This window comes from Ornithorhynchus anatinus, chromosome 8, assembly GCF_004115215.2.
Source record: "Ornithorhynchus anatinus isolate Pmale09 chromosome 8, mOrnAna1.pri.v4, whole genome shotgun sequence".
In the NCBI taxonomy this organism is placed as follows: Eukaryota; Metazoa; Chordata; class Mammalia; order Monotremata; family Ornithorhynchidae; genus Ornithorhynchus; species Ornithorhynchus anatinus.
This window is the reverse complement of record NC_041735.1, coordinates 61,618,154-61,630,971: the sequence shown is the minus strand read 5'-3', so window position 1 is coordinate 61,630,971 and position 12,818 is coordinate 61,618,154.

The window sequence follows — 12,818 nt, the reverse complement described above, 5'->3', positions numbered from 1 at the left end:
CGGGGGGCGGGGCACTCCATCAATCTACCAGTGGCATAGACGCTTAGTACAGTGCTCTGCACACAATAAGAGTTCAATAAATACAAGTGAATGAGTTTGTTGAGTGCTTGCTGAGTAGCAGAAGGAAGGTGAACATTCCTCACCCTGAAGGAACTCACAGTCTAAAGAGGGAAACAACCTAAATCAGAGACAAAAATGATTTACAGAACGTGTGCCTAAGATGAAGCTTTCCCTTCTGAAAGTTCACCTCCTCCAGGAGGCCTTCCCAGACCAAGACCCCCTTTTCTTCTACTCCCCCATCACCTTGACTCGCCCCCTTACTTCACCCCCCCCACCCCATAGCACCTGTGTATACAAGTACATATTTGTAATTATAATTCGATTTATTTTTATTAATGATGTGTGTATATCCATAATTCTGTTTATTTATAGTGATGCCTGTCTACTTGTTTTAATGTCTGCTCCCCACTTCTAGACTGTGAGCCTGTTGTGGGAAGGGATTATCTCTGTTGCTGAATTGTTCTCTCCAAGCGCTTAGTACAGTGCTCTGCACACAGTAAGTGCTCAATAAATCCGATTGAATGAATGAATGGCAAAATGGGAAGAACTACAGGTATATCAGAATGAAATATCAGCATAAATAAACATTCAAATGGACATTGATGCAGAGAATATTGAGAAAATTTTAAAAATTAAGTGTTATGTGCAGTTGTTAGGTTAAGGTGAGGGAAGCAGCATGGCTCAGTGGAAAGAGCTCGGGCTTGGGAGTCAGAAGTCATGGGTTTGAATCCTGGCTCTGCCACTTGTCACCTGTGTGATTGTGGGCAAGTCACTTAACTTCTCTGGGCCTCAGTTACCTCATCTGTAAAATGAGGATTAAGACTGTGAGCCTCACATGGGACAACCTGATTACCCTGTATCTACCCCAGCTCTTAGACCAGTGTTCTGCACATAGTAAGCGCTTAACAAATACCAACATTTAAGGCATTAGGATGTTTGGTGCAGACTTCCTGAAGGAGGTGGGATTTTAGGAGGATTTTGAACTTGGAGCGATCAGGCAGATTTGATGGAGAAGGGAGTTCTAGACCTGGAGAACAGCATGAGCAAAGAGGTGAAGTTGGAAAACTGAGACTGCGGCACAGTTTGAAGGAGAACTAGGGAAAAAAATGAATGGTGTGAGCTGGGAAATAGTGAACCAAGAGAGCAGATATGGGAGAGGGGAAGAGTTGGTGGAGAGCTTGGAGTCAATTGTGAGGAGTTTTTGCATGATGCAGAGGAAAATTGGAAGCTATTGGAAGTTTTTGAGGAGTGGAGAAATGGTTTCATGAAGCAACTGCACCTTTATGGATAGAGATCCTCCTATTTGGCAAATCCCTTAAAGATAAGCAGCCATGAGGTTGGGGTATGTGTGCCATTACACCAATTCTTGCAATCGTGACTAAGCAAATGGAGCTGTAAGAGAGCTCAACCAGTTAATAGTATTTGAGATTTACTGTGGCAATAATAATTGTGATATTTGTCAAGCATTTATTCTGTGACAAACACTTTTACTAAATGCTGGGGAAGATACAAGGGAATCAGGTTGGACACAGTCCTTGTCCTACGTGGAGCTCACAGTCTAAGTAGGATGGGAACAGGTACTGAATATCCATTGTTTAGGTAAGGGAACTAGGCCTAGAAAAGTTAAATAACTTTTCTAAGGTTATACAGCAGGCAAATAGCAGTGTCAAGATTAGAACTCAGGTCCTTGACTCCCTGGTCAAGCCCTTTCCATTAAGCCACAAACTTGGGAAGTACAACAGAGTTAGAAGTTATAGAAGTTAACTGCATTATTCAAGCAGTGCCTTCTCAGATGTCATACGGCCTGACTTTTGGCTCCTCCCACTTGAAGAACTGCAAGCATTTGACCTGCTGAATCTTCAACATCTTCTGTTTCTAGAATCATCTTCCGGAATTTTCAGTTTCCAGGGACACATCATGCACATCAGTTCAATAATTTTACATCCAGGCTGAACTTGGAAAATAAGTACTTGTTCATTTATAATACTAGAGGCATGATGATTCACAATGCCACTCACAGCCTATTTGTGTCTTTTGCTTTTTATTGAATATAAAACATGATTTAAAGCTTATAACAACAGTCACACTTGATTTCAGGACAATTAAAACACATCAGAGCTTCATTGTTTACCCAGTCACAGCTTTCAGTATCTGATGGTTTCAAATGTCCCTATGTAGTGTCAATAAGAGATTTCCCAGAACAGGAATGGAAAATGTTTGAGGGGTAAACCTGCTGTGATTTCCTGGAAGGTCGATTGAATGGAACAATTAACAGAACACCCTAATGGGATACTGTGACTAACACTCGCAACTCAAAGTGTTACACCAGACTGCAAAATAAACAATGCTTGCTCCAGAAGAGCTCAACAAGCCAGAAATAGAAAATTAAATTGGTAGTGCTGTTTTGTGAGGAGGCCTTCTAAAAGCTGTGGAAACTCAGTAACAAAGTCAAACAAAATGAAGTCAAGCAAAACCTTCCTTCTACTTTTACCTGCTGTGTAATTTCCCCTCCCCGCCCCCAACCCCCATCAACATTTTGCAGTTAGATTGACACTTCTCCTGAGCTTAATGAATGATAGGAACATTCTCATTAGGTTGATTTTTAGAGTGCCTTATTAACTCTCTAGCCATGAAGTTGAGCGAGCAAATTCATAATATGATGTATTGCCTATCAAGTAGTTTAAATAATACATGTAAACAGTAAATGTCTTTATTTTAAACCCCAGTCTGGCCCTGAGAGACTTAGCATGACTTTAGAGAGCAGATTTTTGCTGAAATTGTCATGTCTAATAAAAATAATAATACTTGTGATATTTGTTAAGTGCTTACTGTGTGCCAGGCACTGTTGGAAACACTGGGGTAGATACAAGATAATTAGATTAGACATAGTCCCTGTCTCACATGGGGCTCACAGCCTTAACCCCCATTTTACAGATGAGGGAACTGAGACACAGAGAATTCAAGTGATGTGCCCAAAGTAACACAGCAGACAAGTGGCAGAACCAGGATTAGAAACCAGCTCCTTTCGATTCCCAGGCCTGTGCTCTCCCCGCTAGACCACGCTGCTTCTCTTAGAGCTAAAATCAGTAGTGTAAAAAATAAACAGCAAGCTCTTGATTATTCTGAAGTGATAGGTAAAAAAAAAAGGGTGGAGAATGCAAAAAGACATACAAAGCAGGCCACTTTCATTCATTCATTTAATCGTATTTATTGAGTGCTTACTGTGTGCAAAGCACTGTATTAAGTACTTGGGAGAGTACAATATAACACATTCCCACCCACAGGGACCTTCTTCACCTCTCCTGGGAGGAGGAAATGATTCTAACATATTAGTATTAAAATAAACTGTTGTATTTGTTCAGTGCTTATTATGTGCCAAGCAATGTAATAAGCATTAAGACAAGTACAAGGTAATCGGATCAGACATGATCCCTGTCCCACATGGAGGTCACAGTCTAAGTAGGAGGGAGAACAGGTAGCCTATTGGCGTTTTACTTTTTTTATAATTTTTTTAAGGTCTTTGTTAAGCACTTAATATGTGCCAGGAACCTTTCTAAGTGCTGGGGTAGATACAAACTAGTCATTTATTCACTCATTCAATCGCATTTATTGAGTGCTTACTGTGTGCAGAGCACTGTTCCAATCAGGTTGGACACAGTCCCTGTCCCACATGGGGTTCACCGTCTTAATCCCCATTTTATAAATGAGTTTAACTGAGAACCAGGGAAGTCAATTGACTTGCCCAAAGTCACAGAGCAGACAAGTGGCAGAACTGGGAATAGAAGCCAGGCCTGTGCTCTAATCGCTAGGCCACGCTGCTTATCTTTTGCTGCAGATAAGGAAACTGAGGCCCAGAGAAGTTGAATGACTTGCCCAAAGTCACCCAGCAGGCAAGTAGCAGAGCCAGGATAAGAACCCAGGCCTCCTAACTCCCAGGCTTGAGTTCTTTCAACTAGGTACCATATGTCTGGATGGTGGGAAGGTGTTGCATGAAATCAGATCTTTGGAGACTGGAGTGCTGAATGCAGCACGGGATAGAATGTAGTAGCTGAGAAAATGTAAAATCTAATATTAATGGTATTTGTTAATTGACTACTATAAGGCAATTAATCAATCATATTTACTGAGTGTTTATTGTGTGCGGAGCACTCTACTAAGCCCTAGGGAGTGTACAGTATAACCGAGTCGGTAGACGTTCTCTGCTGACAAAAAGCTTACAGTCTATGGTCCTAAGCCCTGTACTGAGCAGTGGGGGAGATATAAGCAGGTTAGACACAGACCCTGTCCCACGGAGCTCACAGTCTAAAGAGGAGGAGAATAGGTAATTAATTCCCCTTTTTCAATGAGGGAATTAGGCACAAACAAGTTAGCTGACATGCCCAAGGTCATACAGAAGACAAAATGTGGAGCCAGGATTAGACCTTCTGTCTGCTGATTCCCAGTTTCAAGTGTTTTCTACTAGGCCACACTTTCTTTACAGTCGATAATTCTGAAGAATGGACAAGTGAATTGATTAATGGTCATTATTTTGAAAAAAGAAAAAGGATTCTGGTTAGCTAGGTCAGCTGCTTCGACTAGTGATTCTTTCCTGCCTTACATATTTTATTGGATTCTAACCTGAAATCTATATGCTATAAACCACAGATACGAATTTTCCTATTAACTGTGATAATCAGCTGTCTGGGTACCTCATTTCTGTATTGTTTGTATTTCAGAAAATTAGGCCTTGGGTGGTGAGATAAGCTTTAAAAGCAGAAATAGACATGCACCTGCTTTTTATAACGGACTATTTATAGTGGCAAGTTTAGAATGTGTCTGTCACTTCATTAGCAATTACATTGTCAGCTCCTACCACCAGGTGAGAAAACAAAACCTTCAGATGTTGTGGACGACAGTTTCACCGCTGTACTGTTCAGGGTTTTATGTTCATAAACTTATAAAGGAAATACACTCTCTTGATTGAAGTGGGGCTTTCTCCCTAGTCAATAGAAAGCCATTCCTATTCTATATATCTAGATTCTATTTTTGTAACTTATCAGCTGAGGGAAGCCTGAGGCAATTCCCTTTGGGTTTCATGGAATGAAAAATGCAGTGATTTTAAAAAGAATGAAACACAGTACTATTTAATTCATTTTTTTCATTTGGAAGAGCTGAGGAGTTTTAATGATTTGTAATATGTGCTGGCATAACGTAGCCATTTGCCTGGAGATGTCTATTCAAAACTAAGCCTTTATTTCAATTTTATTTCTGCTTTCATAGCTTTTTACAATAACTTCTGATGTAGGCTGTAAACTCCTGGTTTTCATTTCAAGTTTTCCAACTACTTCAATAGTGTATGGAAACTGATTTGACCATCCAAACCTAACATTTTTAAAAGTAGAATTATACATTCAAACATCTATCACCTTAAGCATCATCATTAACTGAATTTACCGTGTGTCTGTTGAGCCAAGAACTGGGTCAGGTTAACTTAAAATATAATGGCAAAAACATAAAAATGATAAACAGTAGTTAACTGTTGGTGAGAATGGCAATTATGGCATTTATTAAGCATTTAGTATGTGCAGGGGGTTTACCAGCACATCGGTAATGTGACATGATCACTACCCTAAATGAGACACAACTTAACCTATCCTCAATTTTCAGAAGAGGAAACTGAGTCCTGAGTGGCTAAATGAATTGCCTAATGTCCTTGTGGGAGGGGTGTTTCTACCAAATCTACTGTATTGTACTTTCCAAAGTGCTTAGTAGAATGCTCTGCACACAGTAAGTGCTCAATAAATACGATTGATTGAATGAATTAATTAATTGATTAATAACAGTGATCGATAGAGCAATCCAGCAGTGGAACTGGGATATTAGTCCAGATCTTCTGAAGCGCATATTCTTTCCTGTAGGCTAGTCTGTATGCCATGTTTGCATAAATAAACATAATTGCATATATAAATTGGCAATAAACAGATAAATACGTAAGCGTATTGAGAATCTTAGTTTCAGAATTAGATGTGTTTAATCAAGGAGTACCTCCTGGATCAGGAAACCATTTAGGGGAGTTTGGAAGGGGAGGAGAATATAATTTGAGGAAGCTGAGGAAGAAGAGCATTCCAGGTGGACACAGTTATGAATGCTGGGTTAAAGGCAGCAGAGTTGAATTTAGGTGATGTGATTGAGAGGAGTGAAGGGGGAAGTGGAAAAGAAAGAAGATGGATAAGAAGGAACTAGTAAATGATTAGCAGCTGCTATTTTGGGGAGAAAATTGGGAAAGCCACCAAGTATCCGGAAGGAGTGAGGAACTTGGATTACTATTTTAGAAGGTTTATGTTAGTAAAATTGGATAAACTAATTTTAGGTGGCATTTACTTATCCCCCACATTTCATGTAAAGATTGTTTGCCAGCGTGAGGCATGATAAGTATGGAACTAACTATTCACCCTATTATTTCATTACGTAGGCCACAGTTCTTGAAGTTCCCAAGAATTTTCACCCCTGGCATGTAGTAGCTGTGGGTGATAGATATAGCAGTGGATGATAGACATTAAGACCACAGAAATCACTGCTCTGCATGAATTCAGATACCAGTCTATGATATCTACTGAACATTTGCTGTGTGCGGAGCACTGAGGTAAGTGCTTGGGAGAATACAAGAGAATAGAGTTGACAGACAAGATCCCTAATCTCGAGGAGTTTACACTCTAGCCCCATCCAGAGCATGGGGTTTGGTAATCTTGTTCAGCTAGTATTTTGACAGTGGCAGGGGCTTAGGAGTGGGTTAAAAGACAACTATTTTCCCCACGGGAATTTCAACAGGAGTTTCAACTCCTTGACACATAGATTTGAGATCTAAAGACTTCCAGGACTCCAGAATGAGCTCGTGGCAGCTCAAGGAGCAGTGGCCTTTTAAGAGTGTCACTCCTCCCGCCTGACTGATCCAGAAGATCCAAAATGGCAGCTGACCCAGGGTTGTTTTGAGGCAGCGGGGAAAGTCCCAGTACAGTCCTGTGCACACAGTAAGTGCTCAATGAATACAATCGAATGAATGAATCCCCACTTATAGCAAATTTGCTGCCTGACAGGTAGGGACAGGGTTCAGGAAAATGCCATTTTTGGGTGGTTCCCCTTCCCTAAGGCCAATTCTCCCTCCAAGTCTGTGCTGGTTTGGCCCACCTTTCTACTGTCTTCACTGTGGGCTATTGCTTCCCTGCCAGGAGGGGCAAACCCTCACCTTCCTTCACAATGATAAGTTCTTGCCAAGAAGCGGTTCCATTTTTTTTAGGCCCAGTGCCTTATTTCTAGAAGGTTTTTAGTTTCTTAAAATAAGTCCATGGTTCATTTTCCCAGCAGGTGTGAATGTTTCTGGTGAATCACGATCAGCAGAAGTACATTGAGTTTGAAGCTAGACAGAGAGAGGAGGCTTCTGGTTTGGTTAACAGGGTTCAGAGCCCATTGGTTGCGAAATCTGACCCGCCACTGGATCACCCTGGTCTCCACTCAGATGTGGAGTTTTCACTGTAAAATTACTTTTGTGAATTAATTATTTTTGTGTTTGCCTGCCTCAGGGGAATGTAAGCTGTCTGATGGCAGGGAATATGTCTATTTCCATTGTAGGCCCCAAGGACTTAGTACAGTCTGCGCTCAAAGTAGTTACTCAGTGCTATCGACTGATTAAACATGAGATGACAACCCATGAAAGTCCCTCAGACTGTAAGGTCAATGTGGGGTCGGACTGTGACTACCTACTCTGTTATACTGTACTCTCCCATGTGCTTAGGATAGTGCTCCTTAGTTGGGTGCTCTGCACACAGTAAAGTGCTCAATAAATACCATTGATGATGGTGATGAAAGATTCCTGTAGATACTTGACAAAGCAATTATTGTTTTGATTTATTAGTGCTCTCTTCCTGCCACGGCTCATCCATTAGACCTTAAGCTCATGGTGGTCAGGGAATGTGTCTACCAACTCTGTTAGAGTGTACTCTCCCCAGTGCTCAGTACAGTGGTCTGCACACAGTAAGTGTTCAGTAAATTTGGTTGAGTGATTGATGGGGCGTACCTGGCCATCCTGAACTGGAAGAGTCCCAGGAGGCTGATGGTGTTCCAATGTTGATTAATGGGGATTGAGTGTGCCCTAGAGACAGCTCAGGACTCAACATGGTCTAGTGGATAGAGCATGGGCCTGGGAGTCAGAAGGACCTGGGTTCTAATCCCAACTCTGTCATTTGTCTGCTGTGTGACCTTTTGCAAGTCCCTTAATTTCTCTGTGCCTCAGTTACCTCATCTGGAAAATGGGGATGAATACGGTGAGCCCCAAGCAGGACAGGGTCTGTGCCCAACTTGATTAGCTTGTATGCATCCTAGCACTTAGAATAGTCCTTGACACATACTAAAGGCTGTAAGCTTTTTGTGGGTAAGGAACTTATCTGTTTATTGTTGTATGGTACTCTCCAAAACGCTTAATACAATGTTCTGCAAACAGTAAGCACTCAAATACAATTGAATGAATTAAGCCCTAAACAGATACCATCATCATCATCAAATCTCTGTTCCCCAAAGGAGAGAGCCAGGTCCGGGACCAGTACTCTTTTACAGATCCCCATTCCTCACGTGTATTTCTAATTCTTAGGAACGCTTCTAAGGCCCTGTTTTCCTTTACAAACTCTGAGGATTGCTCCTCTCTACACTGAAGCAGGCACAGACATGAACTGCTAATCTTATTCTCCTTCGATGGAGATCTGTCTTGTTGCCCCAGCAGTGGAAGATTTTTCTTTATTTTGACTTCATTAGGATGGACAGGCTAAGCAAGATACAGGCTATATATAGGAGGCTAGATGATCTTGTGAGTTTATACATAATTGTTCTGCAGTTTCACCTCAGGCTATATACTGAAAGAACAATGTGTTACTTTATGACATTTTGATTTATCACAGAGAGCTCTTCTCTTTAAACAGATACTGGCAGCAAGTTCCAGATCACACAGATATAAAAAATAATTTCTAAACTTTGTTGACATATTTCATTTTTCTCAAACAGCTTCATTTTTGGATGTCATAGGTTGACTCTGTGAAGTTCAGAGTAACCAAAACTCTCTCTGCTAGGAGCTGAATGTAGCACATCCAGCAAAGGAAAGAAAAGAACAGGAGAGAAAGAATATGAGAACATTCTTAATGGGCTAATGGTGCAACACTGCATTTCATGAGTGGACGTGATTCCCAAATTGTCAGCAAATAGAAAATGCAGTGAAGGGGCAGCTCTACTTAAAAAAAAAAAATCTCCCTCACAGATATATAGAAATAGTTCCCTGGGAGAGGAAAGGAAACTGGGAGACATAGATATTTAGAGCAGAGACTAATTTGTTTTTATTGTTAGCCCCCAAGTATTTAAGACAGTGCTCATAGTAGATGTTTAAATGATAGTGAGGATGATTAGTCATTTACAGTCCTTTAGTCTGTAAACACATTGCAGGCAGTGACTGTGTCTACTAACTCTATTATACTGGGCTCTCCCAAGTGCTTTTTGCAGTGTTCTGCACACAGTAAGTGCTCAATGAATATGGATTAATTGATTGATTGACGATGATACTTTTGGCCCATTTTGACAAAGCCCTATTCCCTTTCCCTTCAGGATCACCTCTCCACTTGGATCTGTACCTTATAAACACTTGGTTCTAACCCATGCTCAGCTCCAAAACACTATGTACTTAGCCATAATTTCCATAACTTATTTTAAAGTCTGTCTCCCCTTCTAGACAGAGAAGGCATCTGCTAATCCTGATAGTATTTTTCCATTCATTCAATCAATCAATGATATTAGGATTACAAGCACTTAGTACAGTGCTCTACACACAGTAAGTGTTCAATAAATACCATTGATTGATAGATTTTACCATGGGAGAGGCTGTTCTTTTTGGTATGACTAATGAAACAAAAATATCTTACAACTTAGACTTTCAACCAGATGAATCTTCTTTAATTATGTGCAACTCCGGTAGGAAGTTTGAAAAATTGCTGCAGCGTTGCAAGTAGTATGGATTTTTAATTATTTCTTCTACTGTTTGATTTTGTCATTTTCAGAATCCTAGAAATTCTGCTTGCAGTAAGTGCCCAATAAATACTATTGATTGATAGATTTTACCCTGGGAGAGGCTGTTGTTTTTGGTATGACTAACAAAATAAAAATATCTTACAACAGTCTTTCAGCCAGTTGAATCTTCTTTAATTATGTGCAGCTCTTAATAGGAAGTTTGAAAAATTGCTGCAGTGTTGCAAGTAGTATGGATTTTTAATTATTTCTTCTGTTAGTGTTTGATTATATCATTTTCAAAATCCCAGAAATGAGATAATCATGGAGCAGCACAAAAAATTGCTACAATCTACGTGGCATTTTGTGAAAGGAGGGCAACTGGTGATATTTTGTGATTAAAGAGGGCAGGAAAGAATCAGTCATCGCAGACATTTAAAATGGCACAAAATTATCTCTCAGGAGAATTGTAATTAATACAGGCAAAAAACAGAGTAACTAAATCCACTTTCCAGCCATTCAGACCCATATCAGCAGGTTTTCTGCACTGAGAGGTAAAGTACCACCTCCTTCCTAACTTCTGCCTGTCCTTTTCACTCCCTCCCCAAAGACCTGATCTTACTGAAGCAATTATTAACAGTTCTTTAACCAATTGCATACCTCCTCAGCTAAATAAATTCTTCTCTCTTTCCTTCCATCTGAAACTACAGCTAAGACACTTTTCTGATCTCAGCATATACACTGACTAGACTGTAAGCTTGTTGTGGATAGGGAATGTGTCCACTGACTCCGTAATATTCTCTCTCCCATGCACTTAGTAAAGTGTTCTGTACACAGTAAGTGTTCAATAAATGCCATTGGTTAATTGATTGATACACAGGAAGTCTGTGAATGTACAGTACTGCATCTTAAATAAAACATTGGAATTCTGTACCAAATTTGGCATAGGAGGTATTAGTTAAGCTCTTACTCTATTTTCCAAGCACTGTACTAAGTACTGAGGAAATACAGTATGGACAGAACCAGAACCCCTGTCCCAAAGGGGGTTCACAGTCTAGGGGAGAGGGAGAGCAAGCATTTATCAGAGAAGTTAAGTGACTTGTCCAAGATCACACAGCAGGCAAATGGCAGAGCCAGAATTACAGCCCAGGTCCTCTGACTCCCCGATCTGTTGTTCTTCTTATAGGCCATGCTGCTCGGTTCCTGAAAAACAGTGGCTAATAACAATAATAATTATAATGAAATCTATTTAGTCTTAGTATGTGCTTACTATTATTTAGGGATTTACTAGTTGCTAAGAGCAAGGGCAGATTACAAGGTTGTATATTTGAAGAAGTAAGAGATGCCCTATTTTTACTTATCAATTGAGGACATAATTAGGAGTCATTTTTGGTAAATTATGTGCTCAATTGATGAGCAATGTAGCTGCATTAATGTAGTTAAATTGAGTTAGAGAGGTTGACATTTGGCTAACTAGCTTCTTAGGCCGCCTGACCTACTAGGAATACAGGCCTGGAAGTCAAAAAGACCTTGGTTCTAACCCCTACTTTGCCACTTGACTGCAATATGACCTTGGGTAATTCATTTCATTTCTCTGGGTCTGTTTCTACATCTTGAATGGGAATTAAATACCAATTTTCTTACCTCCATAGACTGTGAGTTCTAAGGTGTGCAGGTACAGTGGCCACTATGATTAACTTGCATCTACCCAAACCCTTAGGTTAATGCTTGGCATAGAGCACTTTAATATTATCATTTTATTATTGCTATTTTTATTATTATTCTAAAAGGTGGAGAGAGACCAGTTTAGCAGGCTGGTTACCCTCTGAAGATCTGGGGAAGGACGTGGCCAGATTATAACCTGCCAATATTGTAGTTATACTTTCCTTGGATTGTGCTTTACTGCCCCTTTCTGAAAAACCCCAAATTAACATTTCCAAACCTCTTTATGTTTCTTCTTTGTTTAGGCAACAACTAAAATATCATTCATATGTGCAGTGTTCAATCTGGGTATCTGGGATGCCCGCATGTAGAATAAGACTTTTGTTGACCTTAAAAATGGAAATGAAAATTTATCTCATTTGGAATAGTGGGGCGGGGAGTGTTTAGTACAGTGGGCTATGTGCAACTTGCCAATTTACTGCCTAAATTTGAGTTCCCCAAATCCCTTCTCATAGTATATGCCTTTGGAATGATTCTTTCAGGGAATTTAGCCTTAGACTAATCTCAGGGGGCCGTGGTTTACAAATAACTAATCAATCTGAGAGCAGCGTGGTCTAGTGAAAATACAACAGCCTGGGGGTCAGAGTAACTGAGTTCTCATCTTGGCTCTGCCACTTGCCTGCCGTGTGACTTTAGGCAAGTCACTTAACTTTGTGCCTCAGTTTTCTCATCTGTAATATGGGGTCTTATTACCTCTGCCTCCATGAGACCCATGTGGGTCAAGAATGGTGTCTAAGCTGGTTATCCCATTTCTTCTCCATCATCAATCAGTCATATTTGTAGTGCTTACTGATGATGATGATGATGATGGTATTGTTAAGTGCTTAACTATGTGCCAGACACTGTACAAGCGCTGGGGTAGATACAAGCAAATCGGGTTGGACCCAGCCCCTGTCCCATGTGGGGCTGACAATCTCAATCTCCATTTTACAGATGAGGTAACTGAGGCCCAGAGAAGCAAAGTGACTTGCCCAAGGTCACACAGCAGACAAGTGGCTGAGCCGGGATTAGAACCCGTGACC